The sequence below is a fragment of the Lissotriton helveticus genome, chromosome 4_1 (assembly GCF_964261635.1).
Source record: "Lissotriton helveticus chromosome 4_1, aLisHel1.1, whole genome shotgun sequence".
Lineage (NCBI taxonomy): Eukaryota > Metazoa > Chordata > Amphibia > Caudata > Salamandridae > Lissotriton > Lissotriton helveticus.
Window position 1 is genome coordinate 208,554,047 of NC_136063.1, and position 24,994 is coordinate 208,579,040.

A 24,994-nucleotide genomic window follows, 5' to 3' on the forward strand; every position below is an offset into this window, starting at 1 on the left:
TTTTCTACGTTCCCGCTTTGCGAATCGGGAAGCTTCCCGTTAGCTGACCTTGATGCCGCGAAATAGACCGCGAGCCGGTAAACGTTTCTTTACCGCAAGTGCCGCGTTAGAAAACAACATCGTGACGCCTCCCGTCCGCATGACGTTCCACGTTGTCGCGTGATACGTCATATGACGTGCTACGTTAGCGAACTGGTACGCGAAGCGAGTCGCAAAGCGCAGGTTTCTGGAAGCAAACCGTGAGGCCCTGCAAAGCGCTTAACGTAAACACAGCAAGTCATGTGACTTGGTAATAACACTTTTCATTGGTTCATTTCACTTTTGGTTTCCTAATGATGTAAGACTAGGTCATATAATCTAAAATGAACACTTTTGATTGGTTGAGAACTCTTGTTTTTCCCAAATGATGAAAATCCCTCCTTCTTTCCTCACTCTGACTTTCATCATTGTGAGAGAAAGACCCTTTGTGATCACTGAGCAATGGCTTCTTTAGTAGCTTCAGCTGGTGCTTCCCCACCACCTCCACCACATCCAAGGAAGAGTGGACCACCTGCTCAAGTTATAATTCAACAAGAAGAGGAAGAAGAGGAACAGGACGACGAGCACGAAGAGAGGCAGTTTTTGCCTGAGCAGCCCAAGACGTCTCACCGGAAAGAAAACTTCATTTGGCAATTTTTTAAAATTCCCAAAGGTCAGAAAAAAGTAAATGCAAGATACGTAACTTGCCTTATATGTCAAGATAGACTGTCCAGAGGAACCGAGAAAAAATACAGTTTCGGAAACTACACAATGCATCGCCATATGACTAGGTGGCATCCTAACAACTACAGTGCTGCACAGTTTCGGAACGACCTAGATAATCTCCCTATTATGGCCAGAAGATCTGTTGTACCGGAAGTAACGGGACCAGAGGGCAGGGAGATGGTGCCAAATATACAAATGAAATTTGGTGAAGTAAAACACATCTGCGTATTTTGCGATGGATTCATTTCCTACGGAGAAAGAAGCATCACTCTGATCAACAGAGCTATTGACTATCATATGCAAGTTTGTACGAAACGCCCAAAATAATAAATACTTCTTTTTTTGTTTTGTTGCTCCTGTTGAGCCCTTTACAATGAATCGTTTTCATTGCCCCCTCCAAGAAAAACCCCAAAAAATATAAAACTGTTCAGAAAAATTCAAAAAAAGTAAAAAAATGTTCCGAAAAATAATAAAAAAAATATAAAACAACAAAAACAATAAAAAAAAAAAGTTCTTTTCAGAACTACCTCCCCGTTATTAAAAAATTGGTACAATATTTGGAACTGTGCCAACCTCTATTTCTCTTAGTTCGCTTCCCAGTTCGCTCGCCGGTACGCGAACCGGAAGCGAACCAAAAACAGTAAGTATAAGGGAAGGAAACAGACACTTATGTTAAAAGAAAGACAGCTATAGGGGAGTAAACTAGAGATACTATTACCCGTAATCCACTGCTGATGATGTCACATATTACATCATTCATGACATGCTCAGTGACATCATCAGCAGAGGATTGCGGGTTTTTTGGCAACGTGCCTTATCCACGGTTTAATAACGCTGCCTTTTGCTTTATATAAGTTTTCAAATTGTATGAAATATATACCAATAGGTCGTTATGAACCTTTAGGTAGTGCTTTTCTTCATGAGGTCTGGTCGCTTCCATACACATACAGATGTTTCAAAGATGATCAAGAAGTTTATCTGAATGGAGAGGAATGCACTGAGACGCCAGATCATTCACTAATGTGTAGGCACATACAGTTACACGGTTCATGCAACAAACACCGACCAAATATGGCTTGCGTGTTGCAAGGCACGCCAGTTCCTGCTATCATCCCCACGTTCAAGTTGTTGGAAAATGGTAGTTATTTGATGCTCAATAATGAAGATTGTTCTGAGTTAATTAAAAGTATTCCTTTTATCGTAACAGTAAGTGAACGGGTTATTTGCTGCAGAAATGTTCTATTTCCTCCCACACATGAACATAGGGAGTTTTCAATCTGGCCACAAATACCAACCTTGGGAGCACATTTCAACGGCATGGCAAGAATAAGAGCTCTTTTGTCTCAGAGAGAGGTGGCCTTGAGTTCGGCCCGTGAAACTTTCGTGCTTCACATAGCGAACACCCGTACAGAGGTGCAGACCCTTTTCAATTAAGATTTGCCTTTCAATTTCAGCAAGATGGTTCCGACTATCTTTAACGCATCCTCCACAAAGGCCCTGGCGCACTTTTTTAAAGTTGTTACCAGTGGTCTCGTGACTTCATTTGAGAAAATCTTTGGAGTCATCCCTGCTTCCTTTCATTATATTTTCTCCACTCTGCTTCGTGGATTGGCATTTTTACTTGCATTACCAGCGGACGCTCTTGTGCTTTTTTACATTTTTAAATATGGATGTCCCTCCTATGCAACCTCCCACCCTGCAGATGTTGACACTGTTCCGCAATCGCATGCTAGAATATTATGGCACAATGCCGTTGGCGATATTAAGCACGGCATATGGATTATCTTTTCGATTCTCCTACTTCACCTGTGTCCAGCCTGTATTTCACTGCCTGACCTGTGATTTCGATTGGGCCATTGATTTGTGTCTCTGCGGACCGGTTTCTCCTGACGTCGACTTTAATCAGCTGATGACTCCTATCATTACTCACGAGTTGGTTTGTCCTGGCGAAAGGATTATGGCTGTGGCATTGATGCATGGACTACTTGGTCCCTGGAATTTACTGGCGGCAGCACAGTCTTTCTTGGAACAGAGCTTTCTTGAAAACCCACCGAGCTGTCCTCTGATGGTGATAGAGGATCCGGTGCTGGGAGAGCACGTATGTTCTTTTCCGCTTTTAAATTGGATGGCTGAACTGTTTTCGGATGAAGACGGTGACTTCCTATTGGAGGCTGTTGCAGCTTATTTTGCATACACAGTTATGTCATAGACCTTTTTCATGTTTGATATGCTGAGTACTAGCATTTCATTGACAATTCATTGACTTATTTGTCAAGTTTTTATTATTTACCTTGCCTATTGGCTTAAGACTCGATAAAGTACTTGGCTGTTTTATTTTTCTTTAGCATTAAATTTTCCTAGTTTTTAATGCTTTACCTTGCGGACCGTCCACATATAAACTTGCAATCTACTCTCATGAGATGGCACTTCTATTATCTTATTCAGTTCGTTTCCGGATCATGGGGAGGTGTCATCTAGGTCCTGGATATCTTTACACCGTGTTAAGTTAGCATGGGCTCATTACCGGTTTAAACGCCATTTTTCCTTTTTTGCAACTTCTGCACACGACACTTAGTTGTTGCTTTAGCTTTCCACCTAGTAGTTCATCGTGGTTTACATGAGAATAATATGTTATTGCTCTACTATCTGCTTTGCTTGTTAAACTATATCTGTACAGCGAGTGCTAAAGTTTCAAGAACAACACGATACAGAATTGTTATGAGGTCTGATCTCCACGACTTCATACTCATAACATAAGTGCAACTTCTGCCAATTCTGGGCATGAGGCGGGTTTTATATTGCTTTGCCTAACACACATACACAACAGTTGATGCGGTTCACATGAAGAGAGAGCTGGTGTATGCTGATGTGATTCCTTCAAATCTAAGACACTAAAGTATGGGCACGCCCTAAACCAACACAAAGAGACCTTCTTAGCAAATAATATAATATGTGTATTAGGGAGGGTGAGATATAAGCAGCCGCGGGCCGTGGAGGGAGTTACGGTGAGGCAGGGAGGCGGGGAGGGGGAGAAGCAGGGTGGAGCCCTCTCTACCTTGCCCCTCCCCCTCCCCGCCTCCCTGCCCCACCGTAACTCCCTCAACGGCCCGCGGCTGCTTATAAGTGTTGCTAACTCTTATTCATTTACAGCATGTTAACATACTGTCACCATTCGCTTTTTATGTACTAGTAACTATGCTGGTAATTTTGCTACTGATAATATGTGTACTTGTATTCTCCACCCTGCTTCTCCCCCTCCCCGCCTCCCTGCCTCACCGTAACTCCCTCCACGGCCCGCGGCTGCTTATAAGTGTTGCTAACTCTTATTCATTTACAGCATGTTAACATACTGTCACCATTCGCTTTTTATGTACTACTGACTATGCTGGTAATTTTGCTACTGATAATATGTGTACTTGTATAATCTAAGATACTACGCCTCAGAAGACGGCATTAGTAAATAAACATTTCAAATACACATGTGTTCTTCTTAACTCCATGTTCTGGTTTCTAAGAAATATATAACGACCGACTGTTCATGAGTTCCACGTATCCTGAGGTACTATAAGTTCATATTCTGGATTGTCTAAACATTGAGAGTTTGTTATATCCAATGTGACACTGTACCTAGCTTGCTAAGGAGTTTTTGATTACTAACGTGAGTTTTGGGACACCCTAATTCGCCGAGGTTCCAATCCTCTGTCCACAGTTCTGTGTGAGAACAGAAACCCTGCGACAGGGGCACCCCCGACCCTTGCTGGAGCTTCATCACACTTGCGATACAACTCCAGCAATGCGCCACCTTTACGGCACAGATACATCACGCATCTGTGCTGTTTTTGCCCCATGATGCGCCGCATTGTAAATGCAGCACACCATAGGTGACGGAACAGCGGCACAGAATGACTAACACATCCCTGGTGATGCGCCAGTCATCATAAATGTATCCCTATGCTTCTTATCTTGTTAGAGATGAACCGCCATATGTATCATCAAAGTTTTTTGCATTTCCTCTGGTCAACGGAAGAGCACACAGTCCATGAACACAGTCCATGAATCTGGAAGGTAAGTTGTTGTCTGTTGATATGAAATTGTTTTAGAGTAATTAAAATATAAGGATAGAATTTAGTCATTCTATACTAAGGGCCTGATTACGATGTCGGATAGACCAGAGCTTGTTCAACATCGTTCTGGAAGTGGGACCGACGACCTCCTGTCGGCAGTCCCAAACCAGCAATTAAGATGCGACCGGACACTGTCTCATGGATCAACAGGGGGGGCACCATCAGTGTCCCCTAGCCACTAGCCACTATCCCGAGGCCTTGCACACATAGGGGCCCCCAAAGAGGCATTCCCACAGCCTTTCTGTGTCACAAAGGACGGCACAGAAAGGCTGTGGGAATCAGCCATCGTAATCCCTCAAGAGGATAGAGCTGCCCTTGGGATTACTGAAGACATTCCGACTGGCGGACGGGTTCTCTGATCCTGTTGGAAGGCAGTCGGAATGTCCGGTTGCATTCCTTTCCAACTGACTCCATCCTAATGACTTGGTCGGCAAGGAATCCAACCGCCTGATAAGGATGCAGTCGGAACGGCTACAACCGATGGTCGGAACTATTTCAGTTTGCATCCTAATCAGGCCCCAAGTGTCCATTTTTCATGAAAAAATATTACACAAATATCTTTATTTAATATTGTGGTAAATGTGATTTGGTATGCACTATTAGAATCTAGAGGATCTGCTCAATGATGAATTATTAGTGTCATTATGTTCGCAATAAGAATAAGAAATCAAATTGTTCCATTGTGTGAACGATGAACTCCATCTAATTAGTAGTTAGGATCTGGCCTCAACCTCTAGATGAATGCCTAAACCCAAAAAACACATCTTCTGATCACTCGGAATTCATAAAGACTAAGGGCCCGATTCACAAAGGTAAACTTACACTTTTGTGTAAGTTTACTACTTCTCAGTATTCACAAAGGTAAACTTTGACCTGAAGTCTAACTTTACTACTTTTTGGTATTCACAAAGGTAAACTTAGACCAAAAATCTGACTTTACTAGTAGTAGCTTACCTTTGTGAATACCGAAGAGTAGTAAACTTACACAAAAGTTTACCTTTGAGAAGTGGGCCCATGGTTTGTTAAATAACATGATGAAAGTGGACAACAGGATGTGGGAGCACACCGCATGATGAAAGCAAGCTGGCATAAAACCAGCAAATAAACAGATGACAGGATCCATGTGAATTACCCATAAACATTGCAAACATAAATTTAATTTCCAATGCTTAGGGACCAACAATCAATCCATAAATGCATCCCTGAGAATAAATAGCTGAGAGCGCGCACACACCTTGATTACATTCATAGTAAAGCAAAGTTCACTCACAGTAAACTACAAATTAAAAAAAAACAACAGAGGTATATAATGGCAGCCTTAGGGATTCCCACATCCCCAAACTTGTGTGGGAATAGTAAATCTCAACCCCGTGAAATCCAACAATCTCACTACTGTTGTTTAGATTTGACAGGGAATAGTAAATGTAAAGTAACCCCTCCTGAAGTCCAACACTTTGCCTACTGTTGCTTAAACTAGAGTGGGAATAGTATATCTAATATTTCTGGAGTCCAACACTTTTGCTAATATTGGTGAAACAGAATTTATATTATTACTTGTGCATCTATGTAGATTTAATATTGTTTGTTTTTGTATTTTAATTTCTTTATTATTGATATTATTTTTTGTAAATGTCTTTTTGGGTTATTGAATTCTTTATACTTTAATGTTGCATTATATTTGGGTTCTTATTTTATTTGTGTATACATAAATATATATATATTGTATATCTATATATAGATGTATAGTGCAAAATTCTAAATACTGAAAACATAGAATTAATAATGTAAAATAAATATGTTTAATCAATTATGTCATACATGTATATTTATGTTTATATATATGTATGTATGTATGTATATATATGTATATATATATATTCACTGAAAAAAGATAGGTTTTAGGGAAAATTATGGTTAGTTGGACATTTCACTCGTACAAAACAAGAGAAATTCCCCCGTTATAGTTAGTTCAGCTAAATATAATTCGCGCCCCCGCAATGCACTGCTGATGACGTAACATATTACATCACTCATGACATGGTCAGTGACATCACTGATGACATCACTCATGACATCTCAAATGACATCACTAATTACCTCCAGTAAGCCCAATGCAGTGGGATTGGTGAGAGGTTGACAAAGGCTATGCCCCCTTTTTTCACCACTCTTCAAACGCGCCCCCTGGCGTGTTGTAAGTTGGGGGATTAAGTCCCCTTTAATCCCGTGGGTCCCTGGGGTCCAACTAGCCCACCAGGTACCTCCAGTAAGCACCATAGAGCTGCATTGCAGAGAGGTGTAAAAAGGAGCATGGCCTGGACCACCTCTCTGCAACTCAGTGCAGTGGCGCTTACTGGACGTACATGGTGGGCTAGTTGGCGCCCAGGGACCCTCAGGAATGAAGAGGAATTAATTCCCCACCTTAAAACGGGCCACAAGGCGTGTTTGCACACATGTTACCTCAGGCCCGCCCCCTCCCTTCACCACTGTGCAAATGCGCCCCATGGTGCGTTTTAAGTTTGGGGATTGAGTCCCCTTGAATGCTAAGCATCCCTGGGGTCCAACTAGCCCACCAGGTACCTCCAGTAAGCGCCACAGAGCTGCGTTGCACAGAGATGTAAAAAGGGGTGTGTCCTCGGATCACCTCTCTGCCCTGCGGTGCATACTGGAGGTACCTGGTGGGATAGTTGGCCCCCAGGGACCCCATGTATTGAAGGGGAATTAATTCCCCAACTTAAAATGGTGCTGGGAGGGGGCTCCGGCACGATGCTGGTCTTTTTTTTAATTTCTTTTTTTTTTTAGAAGGGGGGCTGTGTGCCCCCCTTTCTTTTTGCTAGTTTTTGGGCCCTGGGGACCCCATTCCCCAGGGCCTGACCCCTTTTTTAAAAAAAACAAAAAATCGTATCGGGAAGGGGGGCGTGTGGGCCCCCTCCATGGCCAATCCAGACCCGGGCACTCCATCCCCCGGGGCAGGGCCACATTTATTTATTTTTTATGGTGGGGGCTGCATGACCCCCTCCTGAGGCCTCTATTGGTCCCAAGGACCCCATCCTCCGGGGCTGGCTTTTTTATTTTTTATTTATTTCTTCTTTGGGAGGGGTGGCGCGTGGCCACCCTCCCAGGTCACTTCTGGCCCCAGGGATCCCATACCCCTTGCCGGCCTTTTTTATTTTTTATTTATTTCTTCTTTGGGAGGGGTGTCGCGTGGCCCCCCTCTTCAGGCCAATTATGGTCCCGGGGATCCCATCCCCTGGGGTCAGCCTGCCTTTTTAAAAACAATTTGCAGGAGAGTGGGACCACTTGGCCGGCCCTATCCGTTGGAGACCGTGGGGGAACCCCAATTCCCCCACGGTCCCTCCGGCTCCCTGCCTCCTGCGGGAGCCCGCATTGCTTTTCCATAAGGGGAGCTGCTGACATGATGCTACCCTCTTATGGAAAAGCAATTCTACTTTGCTTCATTGAAGTGAGAGCAGGTTTCCCTGCTTTTGCTTCTAAAGCTAAGCAGCGTTTGCAATGACAGGGTGGGAGCCCCACTTCCCCCCCCCACACAGGGGTTGGCGGTTCCCGGGGCTGTGGAGGGCCATGTGTATTTTCGGCCGCAATTCGCGCTGGGTGCATGAATCTCGCCGTTTTTATTTTTTAATGCTTTTTTTTGCCCTGCGGTTCCTTGTGGGAACCCATGAGCAGGCCTAGAGGTTCGGGTATTTCTACCCTGCCCCCTTTTCTTGTTGTTACCGAGGCACAAGATGGCTGCTAACACTTCCAGGTTTGGAGTGTTGACAGCTAATTAGAATAAAGCTCATGGTCGGGAGGGTCCACGGATCCACCCTGCCTCTATATATTGAAACTTTTATTTGTTGATTTTCATAGCAACTACTGAATGGATTTACACCATTTAAAAGAAGGGCGCTTTCTGAACCAAGCACTACCGTTTTGCCAAATTTGGTGTAATTCCGTTCAGCAGTTCGAGCTGTAGCCGTGACTAAAGTTTCCTATGGTAAATTCATTTTCCAACCTATTTTTTTTTTATTTCTCAGGAATTACTAAATGGATTTACACCATTTAACAAAAAGAGTTCTTTCTGAAACAAGGTCTAACTTTTTGCTAAATTTGGTGTATTTCCGTTCAGCAGTTCGGGCTGTAGCCATGTAGAAAATCTCATATGGAAAATAACATGGAGAAAACACGTTTTGGGATCCCCCTTTTTTTCGGCCCATGCTTACCGAATCACTCCGAAACTTTCAGGATAGGAGCTGACCGGAGCACCCCACGAGTTTTAAAAATTTCGCGAAGATTTGTCACCCGCCCCCAAAGTTATTGGGAAAACAAAAAACCCTTTTCCTATGGAAACTAGGTCCTAACTATAACTACCTACTGGCGACCGCCAGTAGGGAATATATATATATTATTATTTTTAACCATGATTACTTCATGTTAAAATTAGTATAGACCCTTGGAGAGAACACCATTCCAAGATGGCGCCCACAGTGGCGTAAGGGGTGTAGTCCTATGTTCATGACAATGCTTATGGTTTGTGTGTATGTTTATAACATGGACTGTTAGATGTGGACGAATGACACACTGACGAAGGCTCACGCCGAAACGCGTCTGTGCTTTTCTTTTTCCCTCTGATTAAACCCTGGCTTTGACTTTGATCCGCGAGTGCTGCCTCTTTCTTTTGGACTTTGGGAGAGTCGAGCGTTATATATATATATATATATATATATATATATATATATATATATATATTTTCTTCCACTCCGGTTCCATTTGTCGTGATTGCAGCGCTCAAAACGGGTGCGGCGCCCTGCAGCTGAACCACGCTGCTCACAATCCCCACACCATTCCTCCAGCTGGAAGAACAAATCGGGTCGCACTCCACAGGACCTTTTTGCAATTTTTTCTTTTATTTTTCACATTCTCTAAGAATCCAACAAGGGCAGCTGTTAAGATCTACGCGTTTCGGTATTCCAAATACCTTGCTCACGGAGGAATGGTGTGGGGATATATATATATATATATATATATATATATATATATATATATATATATATATATATATATATATATATATATATATATATATATATATATATATATATATATATATATGGATTAACTCACTATCCTAATATACAGGACCAGCTGTAGGAGCTATTTGTAGCCCCTTAGGAAGCAATACAGGTCTAGTGGGACGATGTATCAAAATATTTTGGCACCTCTTTAAAGACCAAAAATCCCTCCCGCAGAGGCTAGTACCAGGTTCCAAGCAGGTTCAGTTAGGTCAAGTTGCTCTGTAAGTAGGGCAATGAAGGAAGGATGTGTCCTAGCTGGGAGGTGCAAGCTGCGGCAGGACTCTGCTTGGCCCTAAGTACCCTCTGCACCACCCCTTTTGTGGAGACTTTGTTTGGAGCCAGCCTGCAGATGTGAAGTGACCTCTCAGGGACTGCGAACAAAGGGCAGACACGCTTTCGGACCACAGCTGGGCTCCCTCCCTTCACCGCCTTGTGATACCAGTGAGCCCTGCATGTGAGAATCACAGAAGCGCTGGCTGCCTCTTCAGTGAGCCTGCTCCAAAGCGCTGCGACCAAAGAAAACACACACCAGCAACACGCAGCACTACAACATGACCACAAGTCCGGTAATCTTAGCCCATAATTAACTGCATTTTTTGCAAAGAAGAAGGCGTGCGATGTGTGCCTATTCAATGATCAGCTTTGAAACACGCCTCTAATTTAAATGCAATGTATCATATCACATGCGCTGTGCATGCAAGCAAATTAAGACTGGCAACTTTGAAATCAGGATACCTCATGGGCTAGGCTGGGTACTTCCTGCGTCGAGGGCCCGCAAGAACTATACTGGTGCTGCCTGGCAAACGCAAACGTGCTTGGACCGCGTCCGCAGCGTCGCCTGCCAGGCAGGATTGGGGAATGATAATAATAATAATAATACAGCATTTTGTAAAGCGCGAACAGCTACCTCACAAGGAGGTGTCCCGGCGCTAGCAGAACACAGTTGACCTGAGGGTAAGAAGTGGGAAAGTTAGCGGGGTTGGGAGAAGAGCCAGGTGTTTAGCAACTTCTTAAAGCAGGTTCGGAGGGGGCTTGCTGGATTGCTGGGGGTAGGGTGTTCCATAATGTTGTGACATATGCAGAGAAAGTTCGACCTCCTAATCGAGCCCTTCTCGTACGTGGGACAACCAGTTGAACGCGGCCATTGGAACGCAGCGCGCGTGCTTGGGAGTATCTCGGGAGACGAATTTTCAGGTACTCCGGGCAGGTACCAAACAGAGATCTGTAAGCCAGCGTGAGTGCCTTAAATTTGATTCTGCTGGCAATTGGAAGCCAGTGCAGTGATCGCAAGTGCGGAGAGACTGACTGCTTGAAAGGGATACGCAGCAGCAGTCTCGCAGCCGCATTTTGGACTCCCTGAAGTTTGTGAGTCAGGTATTTTGGTAGGCCCAGATATAGTCCGTTGGCGTAATCCAGCCTGGATGTAACAGTGGCATGGATTACAGTTTTCCGGCAACTCTCCGGGAGGAGCCTCAGGATCTTACAGAGGTTCCTCAGCTTACCCAAGCAACAACCGGAAACTTGTTGAATATGCGAGGTAAAGGACAGGCTATCGTCCCACCTCACTCCAAGATTTTTTCCGAGCGATTGGGTAAGGGGGCTTGGCCCATCTCTGTTGGCCACCACAGTTCTGATGGGGGAGGGGGGCCTTTACCAAAGAAGATCACTTCAGTCTTATTGGCATTTAATTTTAGTTTGTTCGTATTCATCCAACAGGCTATATCTTGGAGACATCCCCTAAAGTTCGAGAAGGATTCCTGCGATACCTCTGAATACGGAAATACCAACTGGGTGTCATCGGCATAGGAAATTGCCTTGACACCCCAGTTGGCAATCAACGTAAAGAGAGGAGCGAGGTAGATGTTGAACAAAAGAGGGCTGAGTGCCGACCCTTGCGGGACTCCACAGCCGAGGACTCTAGGTGCTGAAGAGACAGTCCCCAGTGCCACCTTCTGTGTTCTCTGGGACAGATACGAGCGTATCCACTCTATTGCTTTGTCACGGATGTCTATCTTGGTCAATCGCATCAGTAGTCTGGTGTGGTCCACCGTGTCGAAGGCGGCCGATAGATCCAGGAGTACCAGCATCGCTGAGTCTCCTGCATCCATCGACCACCTAACTGACTCTGCTACCTCAATTAGCGCTGTCTCCGTGCTGAAGCCGGGGCGAAAGCCTGACTGTGTTTCATGAAGTATCTTATTTACTTCAGCGAATTGACTCAGCTGGCGCTGTATTACTTTCTCAAACATTTTTCCGGGGGCGGCTAACAGTGAGATTGGGCGAAGATTACTGAGGTCTTCTGGATCCCCATTAGGTTTCTTTTTCAGTGGAAGGAGAGTAGCATGTTTCCAGCTGTTCGGGAATACTCCCGAAGCGGTGGATGAGTTCCAGATTTGTTGTATTGTAGGGGCTACAAAGTCCGCTATGTCCCATAGTTTGGCTGGACATGGGTCGTCCGGAGAGCCGGATTTGCATCTAGCAATTTCTTGTCTCACCGTACTTAGAGGTATGGTCTTAAATTGAGTGAGGGTTTCACCCATCACATCTTTAATCGCTAGGTCCGATTTCACCGTTTTTTTTTCTGGCCCAAAGGATTCGTAAACTTTTTTGATTTTTTGGTCGAAGAACTCAGAGATGTTTTCATATAAAGTGACTGACGGAGGGACCTCCCTCTCGATGCATTTAGGTTAAAAAAGGACTGTACGACCTTAAAGATCTGTTTACTTGACTGTTCGGCCTGTTGAATAGAGTCCGCATAAAATTGTTTTTTTGTTTTCCTGATAGCTTTCTGCAGTTTTTTGGCTGCTTCCTTATATTTGGCTTTTTCTGCCAGCCCGTAGTTTGCTCTCCATTGTCTTTCCAGCCTTTTACAGGCTGCTTTCTCTTTTCTGAGATCCTGCGAGAACCAGGGGGCGGAGGGGGAATCTCTCTTTGATAATGCGCGTGAGGCCGGAGCAATGGAAGAAACCATATTCCCGACCCACTCATTAAGGAGCTGAGCGTCTGTATTCGCGTCGGCGGTGAGAGGTGGGGTGTTCTGAGCCAGAACAGGGCCCATTATATCGGGGATAAGTTTTTTTGATGGACTGTGCATAGTCAGGAAGATTTCTGGACAGCTGCAAACTGTAGAGAGCAATCCGGACTCTCCACAACAATGTTGCAATGCACCCCTCGCATTCATGCACCAGTCGGGGCGGGGCGGGGTCGTCCCGAGGGTATAAATAAATGGGCGGAAGACCGCTCTGGGTCTTCCGGCCGAGAGTATAAGCACTGTCTCCTGTGTGTACTTAATTAGTGCAGCTGCGGCCCTTGTGACCCGGGCCCCGCCACATTGGCGACAAGGCCGGTCGTACCCCACGCGTGCCCACTCTCCCCAAGTGGTCCTTCTTCGAGAACCATGCAGTGCCCACCCGCGGTGCCCCTCGCACGCTGTGGCCATGTAGTGTTTGCGGAGGTAACCGGCTGCGGAGTCCACCCGCATTGCTCTGGGAGCGCGGTGTCCACCGGCTCTGCCCCTCACGCCGTGCCTGTGTTTGCCGAAGGAAGGTGACCGACTGCGGAGCCCATCCTGCATTGCCACGAGCGAGAAGGAGTCTGTCGCTGCAAGGGGCCCGCCGCCCATGTTGACGCTGGCTCGAGCCCGCCCGCGCGCCTCCCGCACTACAAGGGAGCGTGTTCAGCTGGAGGGGCTTGCCGGCGCAGTGCTGAGGGGTAAGTGGTTGCTGCCCCACCCGCGTGCACCTCCTCATCTGCGGCGGCCCCCACGGCCATGTGTCTGCAGCGCCGGCTCCTCACAGGGCCTGCTGGCCCAGACTCGCTCTACAAGCCTGCTCCCGGGCAGTGAGGCCATGGCTTAGGGCTGCCCCTTCCACTGCCTGCATCGCCTGCTGGAACCTCGAGGGAGAGCCCTGTGTGACGCCTTACTTCGAGGGAAGAGGTTTTTAACAGTGCCCCAGAGACTTTGCCTGCCAAACAAGCATTGGCAGCTGACAAAAAAAACACAAATGTAAAGGAAGGGGAAAGTGGAAGCAAGGACACAAAGTGCAACACACTTTTGGTCAGGGGGACTGAAACCAACCACAACCCTGTGGGGGCTAAGCCTAATCACACTCCAAGGGCACAGATTAAGGTGCTCAGAGAAAAACGTAATGCCACCTGCAGGCACGAGGGGATACCACACCGACAGAGTGTTAAGGACACGTGCTGAGAGGCCACGTCAGAACGCAAGGCACGCTCCTGCGCCCACATGCTCGTGCCTAGCCACAATGAGCAACACCACCCCAGCAGCAGGGACTGCTGCCCAGCAAGATGGAGGGCGTAATCCAGTGGTCGCTGCCAAACCCCCACCACCAGTTCACACCCACATGGCGGTCGCACCATTACCCCCTTCAGTGAGGCCGCGGACCCCACAATGGCAGCGTCAAGATGGAAGGCCTGGGTCGGGCGGCGCAACCACTACTTCAAGGGGACCCGAGAAACCGATGGGACTATCAAGCGATCACTCCTCATTTATTATGGTGAGGCAGAGATATACGATCTGTTCGAGACGCTCCCCAATACCGGAACCGACGATGAGTACAAGGCAGCGGTCGCGGCGCTCAACAAACACTTCGACCCACAGCTCAATCACGACTTTGAGAAATTCAAGTTCAAGAGGGCGTGGCAAACTCAGACTGAATCCGTGGACATGTTTTATGCGCGACTGCGCCAGCTGGCCAGCACGTGCCCCTTCACGGACCCGACGGACGAGATCCGGGACCAGATCATCCTAGGATGCCGCTCAAAACTCCTGCGAAAACTCATCCTCCGGCAACCAGGAATCTCGCTGGATGAGATTTTAATCCTAGCTCGCTCCCATGAACTGTCGGACGCCAGGGCAGAGGAGATGGAAGCCACCTTGCACACCCCAGTCGCCGCATCAGTGGCACCCAGGCCCCTGCCGATCAAGGAGGACAAGGTGGAAGCCATTCAGAGAAGGCCCCCGACACCTCGCCAGGTGCCTAGACCACCACCAGGTGGACTATGTGGGTACTGCGGGGAAGATCACCCTGCAACGGCCGTCTGCGTGGCGTAAGGAAAGATATGCTCCCACTGTGGAAGGCTAAACCATTACGCCAAAGTATGCCGCGGAGGGAAGTTACGATTGGCGATGTCAAGTCCCAGAGGTGTGTCACAGCGCGTTCAACAAATCTCTCTGGATGACCCACCGACGGTACCAGATGACCAGCCCCAAGAGCGACGCCCCATGTATGAGGATGAGGAGGACAACGAAGTGTTTGTGGTGTCATATGTCAGCCGGACGGGGACCCGTCGAAGGCCACCTTCCATGTGCTCCGTCTCCATCGAAGGCACTGACGTATATGCTCTCATAGACACTGGGGCCTCCGTCGATGTGATGGACTCCGACCAATATGATTGCCTCTCACCGCGACCTCCCCTCGCACCATCCACTGCAAGGATTTACACGTACGGAGGGACAGACCCGCTCCCTCTCCGGGGCGTCATTCAGACCACCATCGTGAGTGGAAGCTACTCCACCAAAGCGAAATTCCACGTCACGGAGGGGAAGAAAGGGACTTTGCTCAGCTGTCACACAGCGGAAGACCTCGGGCTTGTATTCTTTGCTAATCAAGTTCACGAGTTCCATGCGGAGGCGATGCCAAAGGAATTTCCGGCGCTCTTCGAAGGCCTAGAGAAACTAAAAGGCAAGAGGGTCAAGCTCCACATTGACCCGTCCGTGTCACCAGTGGCCCTCCGGCACCGTCGGGTGCCCTTCAACTTACGCCCACAAGTGAAGGAGGAGCTCAGGAAGCTCGAAGAGTTAGGAGTCATCGAGAAGGTGTCCGGGCCTACGCCATGGGTGTCCCCGCTGGTCGTGGCACCCAAACCCAAACAACCAAGAGCAATTCGACTCTGTGTCGATATGAGACTGCCGAATATGGCGGTAAAGAGAGAACCCCACATCACCCATACGATGGACGACATCATAGATGACCTAAATGGAGCAAAGTGGTTCTCCAAACTGAACCCCAACGCAGGATACCACCAGCTGGAACTGGAGCCGGAAAGCCGGTATATTACTACTTTTCCAACGCATGTGGGCCTACGCAGGTACAGGAGACTCAGCTTCGGAGTATCATCAGCGACCGAAGTTTTCCAAAATGCCATCCGGGAAGCACTGTCCGGGTTTCAGGGGGTGATCAACTTCAGCGACAATATCCTGGTGTACTCTGCTACGCTCGAGGAGCATCACTCACACCTCCAAGCCACGCTCAAACAGCTAGTAGACTGCGGGCTGACTCTGCAAAAATCCAAGTGCTAATTCTATCAGGAGAGCATTGACTTCTTCGGCTATTCGTTCACCCGTGAGGGACTCCTGGTGGATCCGAAGAAGGCCGAAGCTATCCGAGCAGCCAGCACCCCTTGCAACCCCACTGAGCTGAGTAGCTTCCTCGGGATGGCCACACACTATGGACGGTTTATTCCCAATCTGGCAGCCATGTCCGAGCCGCTGCGGGCACTCATGCGTCAAGACCACAAGTGGGAATGGACACTAGCGGCCAACAAGGCTTTCCAGGACATCAAGGCGGGCCTACTTGACAAGACCATGATGGCCTACTTTCATCCACAACGCAGAACGTAACTGGTCGTTGACGCCAGCTCTGTGGGCCTTGGGGCAGCCCTTCTTCAAGAACATGGCCCGGAAGTATGGAAGCCTGTTGCCTACGCCAGGAAAGCCCTAACCGACACTGAGACCAGATACTTCGAGAGAGAGGCGTTGGCGATCAAGTGGGCGTGCCAGCACTTTCATTTGTATCTTTGCAGCCAAGAATTTAGCGTTGTGACCGACCACAAGGCACTGCTCCCGCTGTTTGCCGGCTCATCCCAATTAGCACCCCTGAGGATCGAACCATGGGTCGTACAGCTACAGGGATACAACTTCAAGGTGGCGCACAACCCTGCCGACTACCTGTCTCGACACCTGGAATCTCCAGCACCAGCTAGCCTGTCTGCGGATGCCTGCAGCACGGAGGCGTTCGCCCACATGGTGTCACAATGGGCGTGTCCCAAGGCTATGACGCTCTCAGAAATCGGCCAAGCCACCCAGGAAGAAGACACCACTCTGTCCCGAGTTCAGGGAGCCCTGGAAAACAACAGTTGGGCCCATATCCTGGACGGTGCTCGCGTCCTCCGGCCAGAGGTTAGCCATGCCCGTCAACAATTGTGGCAGGTTCGAAGTGAACTCAGTGTGTGTGAAGGAGGCGTCGTCTTGTGGGGACATCTTATTGTGGTCCCAGAAAGCCTACAGAGGAGGATCCTCGCGTTGGCCCATGTTGGGCACCAGGGAATGGCCAAGACCAAGGCAAGGTTGAGGTACAAGGTTTGGTTCCTGGCTATGGACTCCATGGTAGAGGAGATGGTGCGGCAGTGCCATGCCTGCACGATCACCGGGGGAGACCCAGTGCCAGCACCGGTGATTGCAGAAGAACCGTTCAGAACTCCATGGACACATATCAGTGTGGACTTTGGGAGCTTTCCGGACGATCGTCACATGCTGGTCATGCTTGACTCGCTTTCGAGGTTTCCCATCGTCGAAGTCATAGTGTCAACAGCATTCCCACAAGTGAAGAGAGTCCTGGATCGAGCCTTCGTGATGATGGGACTGCTGGAAGAAGTCAAGTCCGACAATGGACCCCCCCTTCGAGGGGCGGAAGTTCCTGGATTATCTGGAAAACCTAGCGGTACATTACAGGAAGATCACCCCGCTATGGCTCCAAGCGAACGGGGAAGTGGAAAGGTTGATGAGGATGATCAACCGTGCCTTCGCATCGCAGTGGACAACGGGGAAGATCCCGAAGTGGCCCTCGATCAGTTCCTTGGCGCGTACCGTCAGACTCCTCATAGCCCCACCAAGAGTGCTCCGGCTCATCTCCTGTTCAAGCGAGCACCACGAGACAGTATCCTGGCTGACCCGACGTGGATGTCCATGGAGCGGGAGGATGCTGCCGTCCAGTCGAGGAGGGAGACAACGATCCGGAAGGCAAGTGAATCCCGTAGAGCTCAAAAACCGCAGCTCAGAGTGGGAGACCGGGTGGTGATCAAAGACCGACACCCCGGGTGGAAGTTCCAGATGCCCTTCGAGCAAGAGACATGGGTTGTCGTGCGTATCCAAGGGATCATGGTGACCACTAGAAAGGGACAACAATCTGTCAGCAGGAACGTGTCCAGTTTCAAGAAGACAACGGAGGTGGAAGTAACCCCTGAGGTCTCTGAATATCAGGACTCTTTGCCGAACCTATCAACCCCCCCACCCCACGATCGCCGACAGTGAGGAATGCCTTGCCGGAATCGCCGAGATAAGTTGGCCAAGTAAAGGGATGGTGGTGTCCGGTTGGCCGGCCAAAGCGCCGCTGCCGAGTCGGCTGAGGGGACCCCGGCTGGGGTCACAACATCTCCCTGCGTCCGGAGCCAGAAGTATGGCCTTTGTCCGACCCCGGGCCGAGTCAACAGCTAAGAGACTTTGCATGTGCCTCACCCTGAACCAAGAGAAGTTTAAGATCTAGAACTAAAAGAAAGGAGGGATGTAGAGAGCCATACGGACTCTCCACAACAATGTTGCGATGCACCCCACGCATTCATGCACCCCTCGGGCGGGCTTGTCCCGAGGGTATAAATAAATGGGCGGAACACCGCTCGGGTCTTTCGACCGAGAGTATAAGCACTGTCTCCTGTGTGTAATTAATTAGCACAGCTGCGGCCCTTGTGACCCAGGCCCCGCCGCGCTACACAAACTACTCCGGCCACCAGTTCATGGTTCAGTTAGCCGCTGGTGGGGTTGGATTTGTTACAACACCGGATCATGATTATTACCGCCTACATAATTGCCGCCAGTTGACCGGCCAAACTTTCTGATTCATTTGCTGCCGTGGGCAACTGCGGCAGGAGACACCCGCCTATTACTGGGAATCTCAGAGACTCATGCCTGACCTCACTGGCTGACTATCAGTGTCTGTCGTTCTGTAGCAGCTATTGGGCACTCACTGACTCCTCCTGACGTCAATGAAATGTATCTGTAATGCCCTGGCTGCGCGGTGAATCGAATCCTAACGTCTGCTACATTGTAGCAGAAGCAGCTGAGCTAGAGTTCAGGCAGCCATCAAGGCTTCCAGGAACAGCACACAGCGTGCGCTGCCACTTGGAGCTTTCAGTCAAAAATGCTATATTAGCAGCCAGCGCACTGGCCACTTGATAGCCGATGAGGCGCTAAATATGTGTGACTTCGCATTTCAGCGGGGTGATGCATACCACCACATTAAAACACGTTAGTCTAATGCCTGATGAGTGATACATCACCACCCCCCCTTTTTGAATCGTTTTAGCCACCACAAGTGTGGAAGGGTATACTCAGATGTGAGTCCCTTGCTCATTGCACCATCAGGATTCAAGCAAGCCGGGCCGAAGACGGCTGCAATGCCAAAAACCGGTCCCCGGAAGCTTGTTTCCTTCCCGGTAAAGAATTGGCTTGGTAGTTTGGTCTGCCCTGTTCCCATGATGCACTGGGCCAGGGCCAGACTAATTTGCATGTAGCCAGGTTGTGAACTGGGATGGTGCAGTGAGCTAAAAAACGGTGATGGATCAAGCCCTGATCTTTTGACTGGGTAGGAGTGTTCTGCTTAATTCAGATACTCTGTCCATCACCACCCCCCTTTTTGAATCGTTTTAGCCACCACAAGTGTGGAAGGGTATACTCAGATGTGAGTCCCTTGCTCATTGCACCATCAGGATTCAAGGAAGCCGGGCCGAAGACGGCTGCAATGCCAGAAACCGGTCCCCAGAAGCTTGTTTCCTTCCCGGTAAAGAATTGGCTTGGTAGTTTGGTCTGCCCTGTTCCCATGATGCACTGGGCCAGGGCCAGACTAATTTGCATGTAGCCAGGTTCTGAACTGGGATGGTGCAGTGAGCTAAAAAACGGTGATGGATCAAGCCCTGATCTTTTGACTGGGTAGGAGTGTTCTGCTTAATTCAGATACTCTGTCCATTCACCACCCCCCTTTTTTAATCGTTTTAGCCACCACAAGTGTGGAAGGGTATACTCAGATGTGAGTCCCTTGCTCATTGCACCATCAGGATTCAAGCAAGCCGGGCCGAAGACGGCTGCAATGCCAGAAACCGGTCCCCGGAAGCTTGTTTCCTTCCTGGTAAAGAATTGGCTTGGTAGTTTGGTCTGCCCTGTTCCCATGATGCACTGGGCCAGGGCCAGACTAATTTGCATGTAGTCAGGTTCTGAACTGGGATGGTGCAGTGAGCTAAAAACGGTGATGGATCAAGCCCTGATCTTTTGACTGGGTAGGAGTGTTCTGCTTAATTCAGATACTCTGTCCATCACCACCCCCCTTTTTGAATCGTTTTAGCCACCACAAGTGTGGAAGGGTATACTCAGATGTGAGTCCCTTGCTCATTGCACCATCAGGATTCAAGCAAGCCGGGCCGAAGACGGCTGCAATGCCAGAAACCGGTCCCCGGAAGCTTGTTTCCTTCCCGGTAAAGAATTGGCTTGGTAGTTTGGTCTGCCCTGTTCCCATGATGCACTGGGCCAGGGACAGACTAATTTGCATGTAGCCAGGTTCTGAACTGGGATGGTGCAGTGAGCTAAAAAACGGTGATGGATCAAGCCCTGATCTTTTGCCTGGGTAGGAGTGTTCTGCTTAATTCAGATACTCTGTCCATCACCACCCCCCTTTTTGAATCGTTTTAGCCACCACAAGTGTGGAAGGGTATACTCAGATGTGAGTCCCTTGCGCATTGCACCATCAGGATTCAAGCAAGCCGGGCCGAAGACGGCTGCAATGCCAGAAACCGGTCCCCGGAAGCTTGTTTCCTTCCCGGTAAAGAATTGGCTTGGTAGTTTGGTCTGCCCTGTTCCCATGATGCACTGGGCCAGGGCCAGACTAATTTGCATGTAGCCAGGTTCTGAACTGGGATGGTGCAGTGAGCTAAAAAACGGTGATGGATCAAGCCCTGATCCTTTGACTGGGTAGGAGTGTTCTGCTTAATTCAGATACTCTGTCCATCACCACCCCCCTTTTTGAATTGATGAGGGATACTTGGCAGGGGGGAGGGACTTAGCACAAGGACTTTACCTCTGATTAGCAGGGATAAAGTGCACAGAGTTCTAATGCCAACAAAAGTAGGTTTAGCAAATAAAGAGTAGTGAAGGCAAAACGTCTAGGGGAATACCACGCCAAAGGTGGTCAGGTTGAACACACCCTAACTCGACCACTGCCTTTAATGTGTTGGGCCAGATTTACAAACATTGTGAACCGGGCTTACTTCACAAAAGTGAAGCAAACCTGCAGAAGTTAAACTTGTTTTGTACTTGAATGTTGCCTGAAAATAAAGCAAAGCAGCACAAAGCGCTGCTTTGCATGAAACTATTGGACAATTACATTTCTCTAAAGGCCAAAAAAAGATATAGAAACACTCTTTTACCATGAATGCACAAACCAAATAATGCTGGAATGAAGGTAGATCCGCTGGTGGACTGATCCAGTGCCCTTCGCGCAGAAGTGCTTTGTAAAGCTCATTAACTTTGCATCACATAAGTTGAGGACAAAAGCACCGAGAAGCCAGAACTAAAAATGCTAGTTTTTATTTGCAGCCCTATCTGGGGTAAAACGTGACGGGCAGTGAAAACACACTGAAGTGATAGGACTCAGTTTCGTTCTTAAGTTGCTATTTTTGTTTAAATAGCTGTCTGACAATACTTTTCTGAAGAGCACTTGTTGCGGTAAAAGGTTGGTAGTTAATTCCATGCAATTTCTTTAAAATACGCTTAGCCGCTCTTCCTCGCCTGTCCGAGGGGATTGATAGCGCGTGTTTTATGAACCCATCAAGCCGTGAATAGGCACAGCTTTCTGTCCATTTCCTTTCACCGATTTTCAATATGCTGGGACCTGGGTGTTATTAGGCTTGCCAAGAAATCATCTAAGAAGAAAAATCCCTCTCCTCACCCCGCAGTACAATAAATATAATTTCCCGGCTTCCTCTGGATTTCTGCTCCGTAACTTTCCTCCGGCTGATAATGCGTCCTGGTAGCACCGACTAAAACCACCCAAAACTTCCGCATTGCTCATTCCGAGGCCTTCTCGAGGGCCGGCAACAGTTATTAGCTGTAGAAATAGACGGGGCGCACGTTTTGTAAAGGCGTCTGTAGATCAAAGTTCCTTGTCCACAATGTCTTTATTTATCGATTTTTCTAATAATAAAAGAGAAAAGTAACGTGTTGTAGGCAGAGGAAAAATGCAGCCTGGCCGCAATCCAGTTTCTAGGCTCAGTAATAGAACTATTCTTTTTATTTCTTTCTTCGGCGTGACTAAAACCCGGGTACAGGGTGTCCTAGCACTGTCCACCGAGTTTAGGAATGTTAGTCATATGTTGTGTTATTCCGGCCCTTACTGGCCCATGCGGACTGTCGGATGTGAACGCAATATTTTCAATCTCAAATCCAGGAATATTACTCTCTCAGACCTTCGGCCAGCTGTCTTTAAACTTTTTAATGGCCCGTCCCGTGTCTAATAAAAAAAATCGTCCCTCCCCCAGAATGCTTCCCAATAATGCTTTTGAATTGGCAATGTTTAAATATGTCCAAACATATTTAAACATAGCAGTTAAGTTCTGTTACCCCTTTTTAAAATACCTTCAAAAGCATGATTGCCAGTCAGGCCTTACTAAAGTGTAAAAGTATCCACAGTGAGACTATCAGAAATGGTGGTGGGGGAGGACGTTTGAGAAATATTTGGAATCCTTTCCCCATTGACACTTAAGGCTTTATTACTAGTCCGTCGGTCCACGGATCGACAGACTCGCGGAGACGCAGCAGTGGCGGTCTTCTGACCGCACTATTATGACCAGGGTGGTCAGGTTTTCCTGGGACCACCGCAACCGCCAGGGATCAGAGATGCCTGGCGGTGGAGTGGCGGTCTTCAGGTCTCAATATCCTTGGAGAAGCCACTGCGGCACCGCCTAGCATTTACAAGTTTCCTCACTGCCATACTTTTCAGGATGATGCGGTAATCTGGCGGGCGGGCTGTTTTGGGAGTGTGGCGGCCCGCTTTTACTCTGCCGAAATCAAAATAAGGCCCTTACTAAAGCACTGTTAACAGCATGATGCTTCTCTTGGCCAGAGCCTGGTGCCCCCCCCCCCCCTGGGATTAATAAAGGCCTCACCAGGGGGACCCGACCCCCACTTTGAAGACTTCTGCCTTAGGTTATGGTGTGGACTCACGTGTGAATGCACCCTGCCCATTTGTATTTTCTCCTCACAACAATGTCTGACTGCTAGGGGGTGGTGGATGAGTGTCAACAATGAGACATCACTCATGGGGAGTAGTCCACTGACCATACCCTCTCTCCCAAATATAACAAAAGTTCCAACCAGCATAAACTGAAAAAACATTAGATAAAATGTTCCGTATAAAGAACAGTTTTGCTGACATGGTTCTTGTGCCATAATGCCAAGTTAATATGGCTCAAAATCAGTAAAATGGTGGGATGATGGCTGGTACGGCCTTAGTGAAAATCTGATGCCAGTTCTATCTGCGGGTTCCGTGCCTACTGTGGAATCACAGTTAACGCGAGTGTCAGCATACTTGGATTCCACAGATAACGCAAAGTTGAAACCTATGCTACGGAGGGTCTCTTTTCTCATGCCAGCCGGGTAAAGATGGCATTAAGGACTCCTCTGCATCAGGAGATGATGAACTAGCTGGCATGAGCGAGTCATTTTATTCTCTTTGATCATGATGCAATGTGTCTCACTGTTTTGCCCTCCCCTTCAGACAATTATCATTGTCGCTAATGACCTGTCGCCACCATGGATGGCTCTTGAATGACATTTTGAATCTGCCACTAGGATTTTTATTATAATTATTATTATAGAACACTTATAAAGGGCAAATTTCACACCAAAGGTATCTTGGCAATCGTATTTTAGAAGATACTACTCAGTCCATGGGACACTTTAATCGGTTTATATGGGAAATTATCATGTTTTAAATGCTTTCCTAAATTGAAGCAGTTCCTGACTGGCTCTCAAGGAGCCTAGTAGCTTATTCCAGTGATGAGCAGCCCTAACCGAGGATGCTCGACCCCACTGTTTATATTTTCGAACTTTAGGGATGCATTCAAGTTTTCATTTGAAGAGCGAAGATTTCTTGGCGGTATATGGCGCTTGAATTTCCATTGCTGGAGCAGGGGCCCTTTTTTCTGAATTTCTCTAAAAACTATATATACTGATTTAAATGGAATCCTTTCCTGTACTGGAAGCCAGTGGAGCTTTTTTAGAGCTCTAGAGCATGTTGACAAACTTGCCTTATTCGGCGCCAACTTTGAGGCTGCTGCTTGTACTCTGTAGAGTCTTTTAATTAAAAATTCTGGTGCTCTTAATTAAAAAGGCATTGTAGTAATCAATTTTGCTTAGGATAGCACACTGTAAGTGTCTGTGCAGATGAGGTAATAAAGGTAAAATATTCCTTAAAATACAAAGCAACGCAAAACACTTTGCTGCTGTCGTATTGACATGGTTTGTCAAGGATAACTTATAATCAAAGAGAATCCCAAGATTGTGGACCGCCAGTGATACTTCTGGGTTACCATTGTTTGTCAATGACCAAAAGTTGGAAAGAAGTCCCCTAAAGGTTTGTCGGCTGAGTAGCAAAGACTTTCAATTTTTATCTCAATTGAACTTTAAGGAGTTGTTTCTCAGCCAGTTCACAACATCCCTCAAACAATTATGAAACAAGCCCAAATATTCTGGTCTAGCATTATCTAGGGAGAGATTTAGCTGTGTATCATCTGCATATTTAACCCCTTCTGCGCTGATGACAAGCTCAGCTCGTCATGATGTTTACCTGCCGTGCGCTCATGGCGAGCTGAGCTCGTCATGAACCGCGGGGTTTTAAAAACTTCAGCGCGCAGCGGGAAAACCCGCTGCGCGCATGTGGTTAATAAAAACGGACACCATGAGATTGAATAAGGGTCAATAGAGGGCACAGG